The sequence below is a fragment of the Plutella xylostella genome, chromosome 12, assembly GCF_932276165.1.
Source record: "Plutella xylostella chromosome 12, ilPluXylo3.1, whole genome shotgun sequence".
In the NCBI taxonomy this organism is placed as follows: Eukaryota; Metazoa; Arthropoda; class Insecta; order Lepidoptera; family Plutellidae; genus Plutella; species Plutella xylostella.
Genome location: NC_063992.1, coordinates 8,355,125 through 8,374,896, shown reverse-complemented (window position 1 = coordinate 8,374,896; position 19,772 = coordinate 8,355,125).

The following is a 19,772-nucleotide window of genomic DNA, read 5'->3' as shown; positions in this document are numbered from 1 at the left end:
TACACCCTCACTCCATTGTACCATTGTGTAATGGACTTGGATTAAGCGAACAGCTGCTTCCAGTGTAATATTGTTACTGCAAAAGAAACTTTAAAATGAAACTTCAGCCACAAAAGGAATATGAATGAATAGCCTCCGGATACCGAAACTTCGCCTAATAAATTAATTATAGCATTAAAGGCTTTCTTGTTATCTTAATGCAAACATAAATATAATGTTTATTGAATAGGCAGCTTTACTAAAATTTATGGTTATGGCAGCAATGCCTTTTGGAGTTATTATTATAAAAGGTGGTGAAAGTAAGTTTGGAAAGGTTTTCAATTACTCGTTAAAATAATTTAATGCAGTTTTTAACTATAAACATTTTAAGTACTGTAAGTAAAATTATACGCGTACAAAAATATAATCAATTCTTCAAATTAAATGCAGTTTTAACCATCTTTATCTTACTTAAACCATCTTTATGTTATTATGAATTTCTATATATTTATTGTATAAATAGATTCGTCGGCAAAGAAAAGGCGCATTCTGTCTTTGAAATGTGCTAGGTATCTGCTTTGCCACTTGAACTTTTTCATTGCTCGCGAGTGGTACTTTATTAGAACAAATAAAATATTCATATTCATAAATGTATATTTATAATACAACCGTTACAGTTTGAGCGCAAACAACAACACTATTACTGTAATCACATCAAACATAACTACCACATTAAACAGGGAATGTCCCCTTTACTTTCACCAAATAAAGGCTTTTTTATGAGTCGCGTATAAAATAACTATTAAGCATATTGTGACCTTGTCTACGCAACATAGTTATTGATTATTTAGCTGGCTGAAAATTCATTCATAAATTTCATTCGGATTTCATAAGAAATTACTTATTTTCGTCAACAACCATACCCAAATACATTTGTCGCATCACATCGGGCATCTTTGGCCGAAACCTACAATATCAGACGCTATGAGGCTACGCCGTAGCACGTAGCTTGTAGCAGTATGCTACGAAACTCGTAGCGCGTAAAAACGCATTTGCCCAATAACACACTATTTTTAAATAATATACTCGTGAGCAACGTAAAAGTTCCACCTGTCATTGACGTTCCATATGTAATTACAACGTATAGGTATTCGAAATGGGCGCTATGTGAAAAATGCATATTTCAGATCCTTAATTTATTGTCCTTTGCTCTTTTGTCACAACGAAGTTACGGTATGATGTGATATGAAATTAAAGAAACGGTTAGATAGTAAATACCGGAGCTGGAGACAAACATAAGCATCTCGCAAGACTTCCACTGGAAAATATTTAAAGCGAAGTGTGCTCTGTAAAAGCTAGTGTTTGTTTAAGGGAAATATTCAACACTAGCACTTAATACGATTGCTCCAGTGGTGACTGTTTGCAGCTAATAATTGCTAAGTGGACGACCCAGTTGAAAGAAAACTTTGTTGGTTGGACCGAGGTACTTATTAATTCTGGGATACCCTATTTTCTACTCCAAAATTAGTGTCAATATACCTACATAGTCTTATAGGATGTAGGACACCTTGTGTGGGTGGGAAAAGCATATTTTAATACTTAGAAATTTAGATTAGATTTTACTTTGATATAGTAAAAAAGTTAACTAACGTATTATCAAACAGTACAGTAGAAAATTCATCTAATAATAAAAATACATATTTACAACTTTTTAGGGTAATAAATCAATTATCCATATAGATATCAAATCTATACTCTGTTACAAGGCACTCATGGATAGTGGTGTAAGAATTTTGGTAATTATTAAGTTCATTCATGCTCATTCATCTAATCACACAAACCATTCATCTTTATGACGTTACTACATAATTGAGTAACGGTTTAAGGGTCGGCAATATGCAATCGAGGGTTGGCATTGTCATAGAATTATGTAGTAAATGATGCTCTACAGCCTTGAAAAAAATCACACAGGTAGCCGAAGAGTCTAGCTAGGTGCTGAATCATTCGAATTTAAGTAAATGCTTATGGATAACTGTAAATTAATTACGAAAAACCAGTAAATCACACTCCCGTATTGTAACAACTGTGTCGTAATTATCAAGAATTTTCACATGATTCTTATCAAATTATAAAGATAAATGCTTGGACTAGGCGCTAAATACCTTGTTTTTTAATAAACACACACCTATTTTGTGTAAATTAATCCCAAAGTTGAGCAATTTTTTTCCCTCAAATCTTCATACAAATATCTATGGCGGCTTTCTGTGTTATAAAATCATAAACACAAGCGACGTTTGACTCAGTCGGCCGGTGGCCTCCAAAGAAGGGTCACGTCGGTTTAGGCGGCACTGACAGCTTGCGATCTAATTGTGTACAGACACAAAATCACTGCACATTGGTTGTCATTGCACTTTTTCAACTTTTATGACACCAACATAATTTGATTTGAAATTGAGGAAGCATAATTCTTATACTATATTCAATAAATTAAATGATAATGTTTTTTATTAGTTAAGTCCATGGTACTTCTTGATTAAATTATAATTATTAATGCCTAACTAAAACTAACTAATATAAAATTAAAATTAAACTAAAAAGAAGATGCTGGCCAGATCGCTGCCACTGTCGGGTAGGGTACCCAAGACGCTGGCCGCGTTACCCCGCTATATAGCGATGCTTAGCCTTTGTGATAGGTAAGTGCCAGCCCTAGGGTCCCTTGAGACTTCTATTAGTCTGCTGCTGATGTCTTTAAAAAGCTGACGTGCCTCCGTTCCCCACGGCCCTGGGATGAGGAGCAGGAATATAGTGAATGGATCTAAGTGATGACAATACGTAGGAAGATTAGGTTAGGATTCAAAAACACAGTCTCATGGTGCTGGTTGAGGCATGGTCTCGTGAGGATCTGATGAGGGCAGTAACACGGAGGTGACTGAATTTTATTTCAAAGATTTAATAGCTAAAAGCATCGAGTTTGGGCGCGGTGGTAGCTCAGTCGGGTAAGCGCCCGCTTCTCACGCAAGAGATGCGGGTTCGAATCACGGCGCTGACATGTACCAATGAGTTCTTTTAACTTAAGTACAATGTATACCATCGCTCTAACGGTGAAGGAAAACATCGTGAGGAAACCTGCATATCTAGATTTAGCACATCTAGATATGTGAACCCACCAACCCGCAGTGGACCAGCGTGGTGGGAAATGGTTCAAGCTTAGGAAGGCAGTTTAGACCTTGGGGATATGCACAAAGGTTCCACTCGAGAGAGCCAGGTGCAGGTACTTACACCCCCACAGAGAATAGAATAGAATCGAGTTTGGGCTATTAAGTATGTTTTTGAAAGAGAGAGAGAAAGATATTTTAGGTTTCCTCTGGATTAGTTAGGTTTACTGGGTTTACTAAATTCATTCGTAACGTAAAATTGTCAATGACGGAATTTCTTCTATAGACAGTAGCCACTAATAAAAACAACGATATATGGCGTGATTTGCAAAAGTACCTATCTAGTCAACCTGCCACGGGGTGACTTCGGTGGGTAACTCAGAATAATACTAATTATATGTTATTGCATCAATAATAAAAAAATCAAGAAAATATTAAAAGTTTCCATCCTCGTTTTTCACGCACACACATCACAAACTCATACCTTGTTCTAGGAGCAGGGTCTATTTCCATGACCCTGGTGTATTTCCATGACCACTTTTCACTAGTGTCCCACCGGTTTCGGTGCTCCGCTGAATAACATCATTAACCATTATTATTCTGAGATATCATCACTTCTTATTCTGAGTTACCCAACATAAAATCACGCCATCTATTGAAATCATTTTTTTTAATTAGGTTTTTTCTATGGTGTTATCCCCAAATTTAAGGGAAGCAAAATAATTATATTCTAACCTTTTTATACCTATTATATTAAAATACCTATTCAACGATACCCTACCTACACCATCAAAATAACCAGAAAAAATAGCAGCCCCAATTTACTTGTATGGGAGAGGGAGAACCCCAATTTTTACCTACCTACCTACCTACTCCCCATAAATATTAGCTTGATATCTTTACCCGTTTCTGATAAAAAGAGCGGTGACAGACAGTCAGTCAGACAGACGGACAATAAAGAGACCCTAAAAATAAGAAAAAATATTATGCTGCTACCAAAAAATATACTTACAGGTATTGAAAAAGCGGTATATACCAAACAAAAAAGGAGTGAGACAAGGGGTCATTCTGAAATTTTGTTCTACGAGTTTTTGCGACACTCTGTATTTACTTTGCTTTGTCGTCGGGGTTCAGTTGGCTGGAGGATGTCCTAAACTTATTATCTACACTTTAATACTTGTAGTTACCTTTCTACAAGTAAATACAACATTTGTTTGCGAAAGCTAATCGGGTTCCGAGTATGGAGAAAAGTGGCACCCCTATTAATTTCTACTCTTTCCTGGTGCCTAAGAGTGTAAGTAAAAATTATACTTACCCTAAAATCACCCAAAATTTACTTGAAAATAATTGTCAATGAAGTTGCCGAGTAACATTTTATCGACCCAAAATTAAATGTACTCTGTACCCACTGTGCAAACTTACATGTGTGCGTGTCACTGCGTGTGCTGTGTGAAGAGCACTGAAAACCCAAATTTGGCGGGGCACGTCACCCTGTACGGGCCCTTAATAAGACTGCACTTTGTAAAAGTAAACCATTATAATGTTACTTACATTTCAATACTTCAACATATACGAACATACACTAGATAAGGGGAACTCTGAGGAACAAACTTTACTTTAATCGTTTACTTTGTACTGTAGTGTGAATCAAATCTTCCACCCCACTTTACTGAGACACCTAAGCACTTGTTTTAAGCACTAAGTTTCTAACTTAATGAACTACTTGAAAGGAATCACCCTCGCTCCTATAATTAGATTCTCTACACTGAGCACTTCAGAGGAATGAAATGTTCCTTTCTAAAGCCTTTTTTATCTTGCCGTTACCGTTTTTTTCATAAATATTTTAATCACTTAATAAATTTTACATAAAAATTGTTTTAACTCTACAGGGTGTTGCAAAATTGGTATACTAAGCCGAAACCTACATGTGCAGCATGGTATATCTAAGCCCGAAACTGAAATCAGAATTTGGAAATTCGCGAAAAAAATAATTCATTTTCCATAGTAAAAAAGTCACGTGACTAACAAAGTTTCTATGGAAAATGTTTTTTTTTTTCGCGAATTTTTAAATTCTGATTTCAGTTTCGGGCTTAGATATAACATGCTGCACATGTAGGTTTCGGCTTAGTATACCCTTTTTGCAACACTCTGTATACAGGTGTCACAAAAGTGGTATACTAAGCCGATAGCGGGTGAGTCATGGGTGGACAATCTAAACAAGTTTTGTTCTCAACAGCCTGTAGAAAAGAAAAATAGCTGTCGATTAGAGTAATGCGATCAAAATCAAAGCCGAGATGTTTGAATTTTTCCTTTAAATTAAGAGAGTCTTTGCCATCGTAGTTTTATTTGAGAACGAGAATAAATAAGACTAATTGAATGAACGATTGCAAATAGAATAGAAATGTAAAATAAAGACCCAGAGGAATTCCGCATTTAATCAAAAATGAGAGGATGTAAAATAAATTTGTCGCAATATTACAATTTGCGTCTCTAAGGTTTTGTGATAGAGAGTGATTTTTTATACCCATATTACGCTTTAGTGTTTAAGGTTTCGTACCGCAAATGGTGAACACGGAGTACTTATAAGAGTACGGAGTACTTTGTTCTTGGTCTGTCAATCCATCCGTCTGTATGTGAAGACTTTTACCCTTTATCTTTGGGAACGCGTGGTATCGAGTTGAGTGATATGAAGTATATTAATTCAATAAATAACTATTCGGGTATCGTTTGCGTCACACTTGGGTCGTAAGTCGAAACAAACTTTTATGTTAATGTGTGCCAACTAATGGCCGATGATGCAGAAATATATTATATATAAAAGCGCTATCGCGTATAGTACTTTTTCTTACTTTTTTCACGTGCACTTCGAATACCAAGTGTTGATTATCGCGCTGTATTTCAGTCACGCAACCAAGCACCTGCTCTTCGCGATAAACCTACAATTTTATTCAACGTTCGCATTAATACTACCACAATAAATGAATTTTGATGAAGTCAATCCATTTGCCAGTATGTTTAATTTTACGGCTTATTGTTAAATATATAGGACACCGTCTGATAAATTGTGTATTCAATATATGGTTATATTCCGTACCAATTTCAATTGATTATAAATTTAAGGTATATGGAAGTACCTATGCAGGTTTAATGTTGCCGTTTAAAAATCAAATATTTTATATGGACATCTCTATCATTGGTAATGTTTCAATACAAGCTTTAGTGCACACAGTAGTAGTTAGAAGTGACTCGCAAGCGACACACACACTTTCCACGGTCCGTTTAGACTTTTGGCCGATATGCTCACACATTGAAAATCAAATTATGCACTTAAGTTAGCTTTTAAAAGCGAGCATTTTTACTTGGTATTAATAAAGAGTAAATAAAGTGAATTAAGCCGAAGCCAATCCTTCTACGCTGGCACGTGACACCGCCAGGCACGTCCGACGAGCATTTTACCACGTCTCAATTTATATGAGAGCGCTTGCGAAACGTGAAATTTTGTATTTTCCAATATAACCCTAAAAGAATTACGGACGCGTATACACGACTTACGCTGCAAAATCGGTCGATAATTTTCATTATAACAGAATTATGTACGTTGTCCTAACATACACAATTATACAGGGTTTTTCCAAAGTGGTATGGTAAGCCAAAAGGGCGCGTTAGGTACGCGGCCATAGTAACTGGCTTAAGGTAACTGACACTTACAAGGTCATCCATCCTACGGACCGGAAGACGGTCTATCTATATGATCGAAGTCCCATACTACTAGTGCCTGACAGTAGTTCCGTAAAAAACTCTTCTACCCCAACCATCATCGGTTCTTCAGAAGATATTAAGTACCTGGCCACCGCTACCTCAGCTTGAAGAGTGTATATCTATGTCTGTATTGTTAGAACTTTTGGTCCTAGTTGTCTGACGAATAACCTTGTTTCTGATTGGATTTTCAGGGAAACCTTAAGCATACTTAGCTGTTTCCATAGCAGGCTTAGCATAAAAAAAATTGTATAACTTTGGAATAAAAGCTTGAATATAATATCCTTCTTTTAAAAATCTTATTAGAAGTGGAATAAAAAATATTATTGTAAGAAAAATATAAGTAGATACTTATATACTGCTTACGTTTTAGGAAAAAAACTAATTTCGCTGAACCCAAAGCATGTACTGAGCCAAAACTTTGCAGATCAAAAATAATACAGCCATAAACGCTAAAATACCGTTCAATTTCACGTTTGCAATAAAATGAGTTTCAAAACTAAAACTTGGCTTAAAAGTTTTAACTGGTACACCTTTCAGTTTAGCTTCATGCTTCTGAAACATAGTTTAAAGCTTTTGTTGTTACGAGATAAGTTTAAGAAAGTAGGTACGCGGCAAGATCGAGCTAGTTAAAGATTAAGAAAATGCGGATACAGAAACACTGTTAGTAATAGGAAACTTACTTCTTATATACAGGGTGTTAACTAGAATGCGTTTGAGCGGGAAATGGGGGTTAGTATTAGTCTAACCAAGCACGTTTCTAAGAAAAAAAACATCAGAATCTCGAATATTTATGTTTAAAGTCTAAAGTAAAGTGGAAAGTTTTACCTTAATCAAAAACATGGTCACCCTACACAAACACATAACCAATGAGACATTCGATCGCAAAAGAACACACACTGTAAATTTGTTATCAACTTCACTTTTCATAATTTATTTGATGTAACTATGATTGTAATTAATTACACAGTAGGTAATAACAATTATTAAATAAAATTGAAATTATTCATGGTGATTAATGACATACTAATCAACAATTAAACAGCTGATTGTCATAAAGTTTGATAGATCGTACAGAATATAATTTATGACTTTCTAGGAACTCAGAACAATAATTAAACCTTTTTACTCAGAATAAGGTAAGCGTTTAGTATTCACCCTTGATACTTACCACATTTTATTTTTCTTTTATTACCTAAAGATGCGTACAGACCGGCCCAACGAACGTCCACCGATGGACATTTATCATACATAATACAGGGGCAGATTGAGCAACGAAGATCAACAAAACCCGTTCGTTGGCGTTCGTTTGGCCGGTCTGTATGCAGCTAAAGTTAAAAGACCACAATGCATAACAGGGTCTATTTCAATGACGAATTGGTTTACTTACACTCACTCATCTCGATTTGTGTTGTGTACTTGCGATTGAGACGTCTTTGATGACGAATAGTACGGAAATCCTCATAATAAGTATGGCCTCACTTTGAATACCAGTAGAATAATAACAATCTCGCGTATCATAACCATCGAGTATTTATGATAGTCATTACCTTCTCTGTGGATCTAGTCTGTCAGTCAGTCATTGTTGTTTACTTGTTTACAATCATTTTTTACAATTATTACCTAAAAGGGAAAAGGTACCTACAATTCTATCTTTTGATTACCAAGCCTTGTTCCTCATTTCGTTTTATGTTGTGCTGTGCTGTGAATACGTGTGACCTATGTTATGAAGCATAACATGAAAATGTTCTGTATTCATAAAAGATAATTGTGTATCAATAAAGTGATACTTATGGAGTAAAATGAAATGTCTACAATGGATTGGGTACTTTGAGTACCCAAAATCTCGGTAGGTACCTTGACGATGTGGCTCCACGAGTGTGGTGCAGATGCACGCATACTTATTTATTGACCTTGGCTTTGAATTATTTGGCCTTGATCTTGGCTTTCAAGTTCATGGTCATTCTGTCAAACGTACCTAAACCTGAATAGGGTGACTATGAAATTTTAAAATGTACTAAATAAAACTGTTTTATGTTGGTCAGCTTAAAGCAAATAAAATACGTTTTTTAATGTCTTATCGTGTTCAGTATCATCAGCTGTATCTACCATTTCCCGCTCCAACGCAATTAAGTTAACACCCTGTATAACAAAAAAGTTTAATTACTAAAATTAAATAATCATACCAGACACAATAAATTATGTACAGTTCCCACGCAGGTTTTAAAGATAATATTTTAAGGGTAATACACGTATAATGATAGTACAAAGTATCAAAATCAATAGAATCTGCACATTCATCTCCCAATTGAAAAAAAAAAACGATCAAACCTACCCTTTAAATACCGTGTACTCTACAATAACATAAATATTTTGACTAAATAAATAATACATTATTATATTTACAAAAGTAACAAGGTTAGTGTAAGAATAGTTTTTTTAGAAAACAATTAGATAACACTTTTTTACGTTGTTATCCAGTTACAATGTTCAGGTTTCGGTTCTCGAGCTAGGTAAAGTTGTGAGATGTCTGCATAATATTATGCTACGTTCAGAGCAGAAGGGAAGATTGAAGAACTTAGAATATAAGTTTTGTTTCAAGATATTTTTGTTTAAAATGTTATTTATCATCCATTAAAGCACGATTTGCAAATGATTGCTTATTTTGTATATTAATTCATAATTATTTACACGAATATATAAGTACGTAGGTATCGAATTTAATATTGGTACTTAATTAAATTTATTTAAACTACAGCCATAATCATAACACTTCACCTCCTGGACATCATCCCGAATTCCTTATTCAGCCACTCCTGGCCGACTATCGGCCAATTTGCCATTATGATCACTTTTGTATTAAACAGAGTTTTACCTCACAGATAACTGAGGTACAAAAGCCATGTTGTTGAGATGACACTCTTTAAAATTGCATTTGACACAATAACACTTTTAACAGGTACATGAGAACTTTAACCAAAACAAAATAATACATATATATGTATACTAGTTAGTCATCAAAATCATAAAAGTTTCATACGAAAAAGCCAGATGCAGGTACTTACCCCCACACAGAGAATAGAATAGCGTAGAATAGGCATCAAGATAGCTATTTCGACAATCTGTTTCTTTATTACCCTACAGTATCGTGTTGCAATCGTAAGGAATGGCGATGGGTTCAAGCAGCGCTTTGCAACAACCACTGGTCTTAACTGCGAAAGTGCTGTGTTATAAATTACAATTTTCACAGTTATGCAGTAATAAATAAAAAGAACGCTTGCAGCGGGGCCGGTTGAAGCGATAGTTTTTATTTATTCCTCTATTCACTTTGCCGCCGGTTTCCTATTACACTACCATTTGTGTTCCTTATATTCTTTTGTTTTTTGTACAACTATTCCATCTCTTCCTATCTTTACTCTACGTTCTTAGATTTATTGCACGAGACGTTGAGGTGTTCTCTGAGAAAAATATAACATTGAGTCAACGGACTTATTAAATATAATTTGCATGTTTTATAGAGTGGCAGATATATGTATATGCGTTCTTGCTTCAACCATGGATATTGTAAGGAGTAAATTCATTGTTATGTTTTTTCTCTTATGTCTCTACATTTATGATGATTACTCTTCTAACTCCACGAGGAACATCGGTAGAGCATAATTACCAATTACTATCCTTTGAAAAATCTGGGAAATGCGCTTTATTGTCTATCTAACATAGTTGGAAACAACCTCTTACAGACTGAATAGATTTTGCAGGTGAAATTTTTTGTAGAATGTTTTTAACCACATCAGATAGGAAACTACCTCAGTTAGAGCTCTGGTTTTTGCGTTATGTCGTCGCTCAATGCGATAACGAACTGGGCTCTGCCGCGCTCCACCCAGGCCATAGGTACCTCTGTACCAAAGTATGTACGTCTGTTTGAAATGACAACTGCACCAAGTACCTACCCATAATATTCAAAAAAACAAAAAAAACAATAGAGTATCTAATGAATTCATCTGTTTTTTTTTTTTGTATAAAGTAGAGTTGTTCAATTACTAACAGTGACCACGCAATTGTGAATCTACAAAATCAAAGGAAACAAATACCAAGTAGGCAATAGTATTTATCACAACAACGCATAAATGTCATAATCAGGCTTACTCAGCGTAGTGTAAGAAGCTTCGTTTCTCTCCCTAGACACCCCGCTGACCCAGAAGGGCAAAAGGCAGGTCAGGATTATAAATATATCTATAGCAGCTTTCGACACAGGCTATAGAGAGTGAGTTTAGAGGTTATGGTGTGTACGCACGTATACAAATAGCTTATTTATTTTATTTAAAACATATGACACACCTACCAATGGATACGCTGACGTATATAATAATATTATTTATGTAAATTGGATTCCAACAAATAGTTTTGTTGGGAATTGATTGACTAGGGAATTAATCTTATTCTTCCGTTAATATGCATCCAAGTTTTATGTTAAAAGTATGGCTATATACGTGGATATTAGAGCCTTTCAGCTTTAGAATCTTTTATACCATTACCATGCCACAAGATATTTTGTAGCAAAATGAAAGCTCTCCTTATAAGCTCATCGTTGTTTGTTTACAGTGTTGGTTTACGACAAGATCCGTGCCCTGGAAACCTTTTAATAGGAGATTTTAGTGAAAAGTGAGTAGGGATTTTATGAAATCATTAAATCTTGTTTATTTGTGAAGTAAAAAAACCAGCGGACGCCAAATTTTACTTGCTACGAAAAGTTCTGTATTTGCAAAACATCCTAATTTTTAACACTCTAACAATTATTATAGTGTAAAGGAATTATTGGCAAACTCGGAAAGATTGGTTAAACGTGGTACAAAAAAAGATTTCTGTGGCGGTTAGAGTTTCACAGAAAAGAGCAAAAAGAAAAGAAAAATGAATGCAGTCAGGACGAAAGTCAACTAAAAACTGCTCCCAATTCGGAAAAAAGAGCCCTTATATTCTAGGAGAAGAAGTTCGCGAGATGTCGCAAAACGAAATCACATCGACTTAGATATACTTAGGTAAATTATACGACAGGTTTGTCCCTTTTCAGTATAGACTAATGTATAATGTATTGTTTAAACCCTATTTATGTGTCCAACATTACCCCTTTTCCATAAAATACAACCTTTAAAAATAATATTTTCATAAAGTAATAATGTTTCATTTTGTGCCTTCGAAATAGCTCCCATTATCGTACCTTAATTTTCTAACCTAAACCTCAATACGTAACATTCATAAACATAACAAATAGCTGATAATCACGTCCTACGCCTATTTAATTTAGATGTCTGATTTGGGGCGCCCAGGGGCGTTATATCGGGTTGTATTCAGGCCGACAATACCCCAGCACTCTTGGGAAAACCTCTTGAATTGGCAGGTTTATCTATTAATAAAGCCAACTTCCGTTCGAGATTGTTTTCCCCACAAACTGTGTCTATAACTTTTGTGGTATACCCTTTAATTGAATTTCAGCCTTGGTGAAATGGCTAGAGAACTGAAAATATGTCGACGGGCCGTAAACATCGCTGTTATTGTGCCAGGATTGCCAATGAAATGGTATATATATGTTACTGTAAAAGCCCGAATAACGGTAAATCCTAAGATTTACGCGTAAAACCTAAGATTTACCAACTCTTAATGGTAAAAGCCCGAAAGATTTTGCGATTCGCACTTTTACCACTATTCACTTGGTAAATCTTAGGATTTACATTAAGGCACGGTAAATGTTGAAAAAGCCAGGTTATAATTTATAACCTCCGTAGTCGAACAAAGTGTCCGTAGTCGAGCGGGCTTCAGTGATCGTAACTGATCACTGAGGTTTAGCAACAACCAGCATGGTCAGCCATTTGATGGGTGACCGATTTCATGTGGTTCTTTTCTGGATGATTTCGTGCTTCGGACGGCACGTTAAGCCGTGGGTCCCGGTTGCTGCTTCGGCAGCAGTCGTTAAGCCTAGTCAGAGGCCTTCGGGCGGCTTGAAAACATCTGACAGTCGGGTTGCCCACTTACCCGACAACTCGCTCAACACAAGCTTGCTTGTGTTGGGGTCCACCAACCCGCACTAGGCCAGCGTGGTGGACTAGATCGAAACCCTTCCTTCATTGGAAGGAGACCCGTGCCCCAGCAGTGGGGACGTAATGAGTCGTGATGATGATGATAACTTATAACTAACCGAACTTAAGAAATATTTATTATTGCAATCTACTTTACTCGACGTCAACAATAATAATACCTACTTGAAAGTTATTTTACTTCCGGTTTCCGTGTTTAAATTATCGTTCAGTGAATGAGTGAAAATAAAGTTTTTTTCCAATAATCATAATTATTACACATTGTTAAAATAATTATGTTGATTTAAAGGTTTTAAAATGACTGTTCATAAAAAATAATATACATTCTGAAAGAAAATAATTTAAGTTTTTGGTTGAAATAAATGAATAGGTAATAATTAATCTTTGTTTTATTCCCAAAACCAACTTTTACTAGGTGTCAGTGGTAAAACCTAGCATTTACCAAATTCTAATGGTAAAAGCCCGAAAAAAATGACTTATTTTCACAAATCCTTACATTTACCAACTCATGTTGGTAAATCCTAAGATTTACTGGTAAATCCTAGGATTTACCGTTGTTCGGGCTTTTACAGTAACATATACACTTTCATTGTTAATTACACAAGACGTTTTTATAGGATTTGGTATGCCTATGAGCTATTATTTTAAAATGCCTTAATCTAGTTTATTTAATTTAAACAATAAATATCTATATATATATAATAACTCTAAGGAATTATAAACAATGTTGCTCCCGCATTGGGCCTGAATTGACGACTAAGAAAATATAGAAAGAAAGTAAGAATGATGTGATTCTCTTGTAAACCGGAGCGGATTCGGCGGCACGAGATACCAAATCGGCCTCGAGGATTTAGAAAGAACTGCTCCCTCATACATTTTAATGAATTCCGGGGTATACCGAATGCTCTTACATACCTACGTATATGTATTAAAGGTACAATGTATACTTCTGCTTATGTGTAAGCTGGTGGTACGTGGAATTAATTTACGTTGGCATCAAAGAGGCTTCCCTCCTGTATTTCTGTTTAGTCTTAGTTTTCAGAAACCACACTATCTAGTTCTATCAGTTGATGAGGAGTAGGGTACGGTCGGATCGCTTTTAAACTTACTGCTTAGACTTTATATCGCACATAAGTACTTTGCACCTATACATTCAGTATATTAATGAAACTTATAAATGAACTACATTTTATTTGGGAAATTCATCGATAAATATGTATAAAACGACCTTCAGCAATACAATACGCGTACCTAAGTGCGCTGAGGCTACAGAGCTCATTCATCATTCGATCCGGGCAACTGAAGATTCCTTGCGTTATCCGCTAACGTGCAAAATTATACAACTGTCAATATAACTTATGTGGGCCAAAGGAGGCGCCGAAGATAAATGCGAGCGGTACGTCGGCGCAGGGGTGTTACTCTATACTGACGAAAAACGAACGAACGAGAACTGTTGTGCAATCGGCACGTTAATACAACAAGGCAGAGTCGTGGCACGCTCGAAACTTAGTTTTTCGTCATATAGAGTGACCCCACAGAGACGTACGAGGTACGGGCATGAGCCAAGCGGAGATATCGCGGGAGCTTTGTGGTTTGTGGAATAATCAATGTTTTATTAGTTGAACTCCTGAGTTTTTACCCGGCCCTCAAAGACAGGGTCGTAACAAGCTGTCGTTTGTATTTGTAACTGTGTATTTTTTCATGTTTAACAAGCAAATGCATCGAATAATTGTAAAAGTAATTTCAATCATGTGTGAAAGGCAATTTAAATACTGCTTTTAGGATAATAATAAATATTAAAATGTGTGCTGTTACCTAGCAATTTATTTTCGGAGGTATAAAAATACCTGGGAAAAAGTAGGTCTCTTTGCCGTTAGCGTTATACTCGTAGTCAAAAATAGCTAATGAAACTGGGTTTCACTAGAAACTTGCTTTTTTGAAACAAGCCGAGAAAATAAACTGCTAAAGCGAGGTTCAAGCTGGATATTTAAAAATCATTCTGGAAAGAGAGTAAAAAAATAAAGTCTTTTAGCAGCGTTGCAACATGAGTCATGTTTGAAATCCTATGATCCAAACTTTGCAGTTTAGTTTCAGTTCCAGGAATAGAGTGGGTAGACAGCAATGAATATGTTTAGCTTCGCGAGTGCTCGGGCCATTTATATAAATAGCCACATCAGCGCTATCGGGCCGTCGTCACTCGATGCTACGAGGATGGGGGGGATGAATTTAGCCGTCGATACGACCCTCTATATAAGTAATTAAAGTTAACATGACATCAATTGTGTATGCTTAACTCATTATGTATAAGTATGAGAGCGTGGTCTACCACAAAACTGTTATATCAATAATTTGGTAAAAGGTGTATATTTTTAGGTAAATAAATTATTTAAAAACAAACAAACAAACAGTCTTGTTACACGACAGTAGACTAAAGAAGACTCATATTTAAATCACACAATCGTAAAAAAATAGCACAGCTAAACATGTCACATCACGACCGCTCATAAACAAACACGTTCAAAACATCCGCTTTGAAAGGCCAAATGATATCAAAGTGACAGTAATTTGAATAAAAACTGTACGTGTATCGTATTTAATGCGAGTGTCAAACGGGGCCGTGCGGCGTCATTATGTAAATCGGAACAGGGTTGTATTCCGCAAACGACAAGCGGGCGCCGAGATTGCGGCTCAGAGCTCAGAATATAGATTGAAAATCTTATCGCGCGTTCTGAAACCGCAAGGCAGAGAATGCTGCGAAATGTACATAATCGAGCTGCCATCTGCGGCGCCATGGAATTATCTCATAGTTTGGTTAATGTAATGTCGTGACAACATCTCTAGATCAAGGGCCTTGTTAATGTAAACAACACAAAATTAGGTACATTATACCTACAGAGTCCACTTTTCCGTTCTATCGTAATTTCACATAATTACAGTACTATTCATTGAAAATACAAAAACAAACGATTTGAATATTGTCGTCATTTAATATAAATCTGATTATATGCGTACGTACGTTGCTGTAATTAAATTTAGTATCATTATAATAATCAGTGCTATTCAAAATCCGATTACTGTTAAATGCACCGTAACGTAACATACATTAAACGAACACTTTGTAATTTACGCGTATAGGAATAAGTAAGTACCCAATCACTAGTACAAAGTTTGCGAGCGCAGTATACCTAATCTTTTCATTACATTTCCGAGTTCAGCAACCTATTACTTAGTTATAGAGTTCACCCGGATAGGTTAAATGCAATTACAGGAGTCTGCAGCCAAAATATGTAGTTTCAAGCAAATAGCAACTTTAAAGCTGTTATGTCCTAAGGGAGTTAGGGAACTTTGCTTTGTGAGGGAGACGGTGATAATCTTGTGTCTCATTCATATTTTAAGGCTTTTACATGTGCTAACTAGAATGTCTCAGAATCTTTTGATTCGATGAATTCTAGAATTGTTTTTGCAGCTGAAACTAGTGTGACAATGCTTTCTACACGTTATCGTTGTTTAGAAAGAAAAAATGACGAATTTAATACATTTTGTAGACAGGAATGGTATCCTTACAAATTATCGAATCACTCGAAAACCAAATAATAGAGCCACTGTTTTAATCTCCAAAGAAAAACAAGGCATATTTATTGATATAGTCAATGTGTTTTAATATACAGCAAATATAAAATATACAATTTGTTTTAATACATTTAGGTATATGATTTTCCGTAATAAATTCATTAAAGGTATTATAAAACTTTCAGTTTTAATTAGAAACCTTAACCTTGATAGCATTTGCTTTTTGTGTTTACAAATTATTGCCGCATGAAAATGTTAATTTGAATATTTTTGCCGTTCTATTTTCATTTTTGGATTCAGTTTTTAGTATTTATGAGTCTTTGTTGTTTTAAGGTAATCGCGATGCTTACATATTCTACTTGAGACAATAGATGTTGCTACTTTCCTAATTTTATTGTTTTAAATTGCCTATCCAGGTCTTTTTAGAATAAATTAATGAGTGTTGACATTTATGGTAGATTCAAGTGGTTCTCTTATAAATTTTGTTCCCAAATGACTCATGAGCGAGAATGGCGATGGCTAGGCCGCACACTGCGAATACCTGGTAGTCATATCCCGAATGTGGCCTTATAGGGAACCCCAGTGCAGTTGAGAAAAGAATGGAAGCGCCTGTTGTCAGCCCCAGACTCCTCAGAAGAGTAGTAGAGGGAATGAAAGTTTTACAGTACAATTTTTGTAGCACCCCGAACAATATTTATTTAACTCACATTGCATTTATATCTCATACCGCAAACAGTAAGCACGCACAGTCCCAACCTAAATCAAAGCAGGGACATATTTAATACAATTACTGTTGCCATATATCATAGAGACGGTGGTGTGCCAAGTGGTAAGTTGTCAAGAGCAGGCCGCGCCAGATACTTCGTCACACATGCTGCCCTCTGACACTCACTTGCACTCGAATAACCATTTTGGGTAACGGGCTTAGTACTCTGTAGGCACTGGCGCGAATAGCTGCTCTAGTTTTTTGGAGATAAAATGTACATGAGGTCATGTGGTAGGTAGACATAACGTTAATGTTGTTACCATTACTGAGGACAGTACCTGACTCGGAATAAAAATAAGACTAAACGGTGCACCAGATGCAAATCTGACGTAACTTGTATGGATGGTATGTTTGACAGATAAGCGATGCTACTTAAAAATTGTTGATTGCTAAGTGCTAGTTAAGTAAGGTAGCGGGTCTGGCTCGTAATTTGTTTATTTACCGCGAATAATTATAGTACTGGTTTTTCATAATATTAGAATGGATGAGTTTAAATCTATTCAGTATGTTCGTCGATAAAATTCCAACCTCTTTAAACTTTTATGAATTACAGGAAGCAATATTCTCTAAACAAATTTATCCATTTAAGTGTACTCGGATGGTAATCGAGTTCTTTCAACGCAATCAGCGGAGCTCACGGCTTAAGTGAAGCGCTGCAAATTGACCTGTGATTGGCCGTTTCTGGTTCTCTCGTCAAATGAATAAGCAATCACTCCATTAAAATCTACCTGTAATATGATAAAGTATCTATTCAAGGTGAACCTAGCATTTGCAGAGTAATTTTTAATACTGAATAGGATCATCTTCTTTTGAGCACAGAGGAAGATTACTATGACTTTCAAAGATGATTGATCGATTGATCACTGCAGGTGGACGAATGTAAAAAGCTCACTTTGAAAAGTTCACTACGTCCTTCTTACCACCACATAATGAGCCAACAATCATACGAATACAAAATGTCCACGTCCTATGTATATTTACATTTACATATAGTAGGGTGTCAAATTCCACCTTATTCCGTTTTATTTTCTTGGATATGTAAGTAATAAATTTAATTTTGTCCTAGCGTCATTTTAACGTTTATATACCACGAAATATACTTTTCGTAATGTTTTAGTCACCGAATAGATAAGTACATAGAATTTATAATAATAACGTCTTCTTCTTACATAGCTGGCGCTTTTTGTCTCTCTCATATATATTTTTTTATATGATTGATGCACGATGCCCACCATAACATTTTTTATTTACTTAACTTATCAAATATACCTAGATAATGAAGTAAGGATATCAACAAAGAAACTTCATACGCTCTGGCAAATACTTGGTACAAAGATGCGACGCATTCTTGTTCGAAGGAGAATTTCCTATAGACATAATAGCTAGTACGTGTTGGAGGCTCGAGGTTCGATTTTGTTCATTTCATCTACGTGTTATAGACTTCTTAAGTTATGAAATTGCACCCTTGACTTTAATACGTTCACATTGTCCCAAGGAATTGCTCTGACAACTTGATAATGTTGTTATTGTTATAGACGACCGGTGGTGTCGTGGTTAGTGATCTAGACTGCTGGGGCTTGGCTTGGCTCAAGGTCCGGGGTTCGATCCCCGGCCGGCCGTGGCAGATATTTGTTTAAAGATAGTTTCTCCAAGGCAGCAGTAAATATGGAATTTATGGTAGTAACCCTCCAGTCTTGAAGGAGGCTCATGTCCCGTAGTGGATGGTTACAGGCAGTGCGTTTACGTTATATCTAAAATTAAAAAAGTCGCAATGTTCCAATACTTAATTTAAGTATCCAATATTTTCAATTGAATATAGTTTTTATTATCCCATATTTATAGGCTGCTGGAATTGGTACCGAATCAATAAAACGAGTTTAGGTTCCCCGATAATGGCGCAGACTTTGACTAAATTGCTCGCACGCCCTGATTTACAAGGTCTTCGAATTCAGCAAATTCTTATTTCAGTGGAAAATCCTTTAAGCCGTCTTCAACGACCGTGCGAGTTTTTATTTTCCCCACTCGATATCGATACTCTTAAGGCTGTTGCTATGTAGGTATAGCCTTAAGGTGTAAGTTGAACTTTACGTCGAAGGCTTTTTGCGACTGGACAAGTGAACACATTCTAACAACGTGAACTATTCAAACTATAAGGTAGGTACATATTTTGAGCCATTACCTACCTGTTCATAGTTTCGATTCCGATAACGCAGATTCCTGAACGATGTGTTTCAGTTAACTTTACATAGAAACACAAAATAGTAAAGTTTGCTTCAGTAGGTAGGTAAGTAATACTGTTTTGTGTAGTTAAGGACTAACCATATACTGTACTTACTACACATGTGGTACTTAGTAACGTGAAATAATTTTAATCGTGTTTCGTCAGCCAGAAGTATACAGGGTGTTGCAAAAAGGGTATACTAAGCCGGAACCTACATGTGCAGCATGTATATCTAA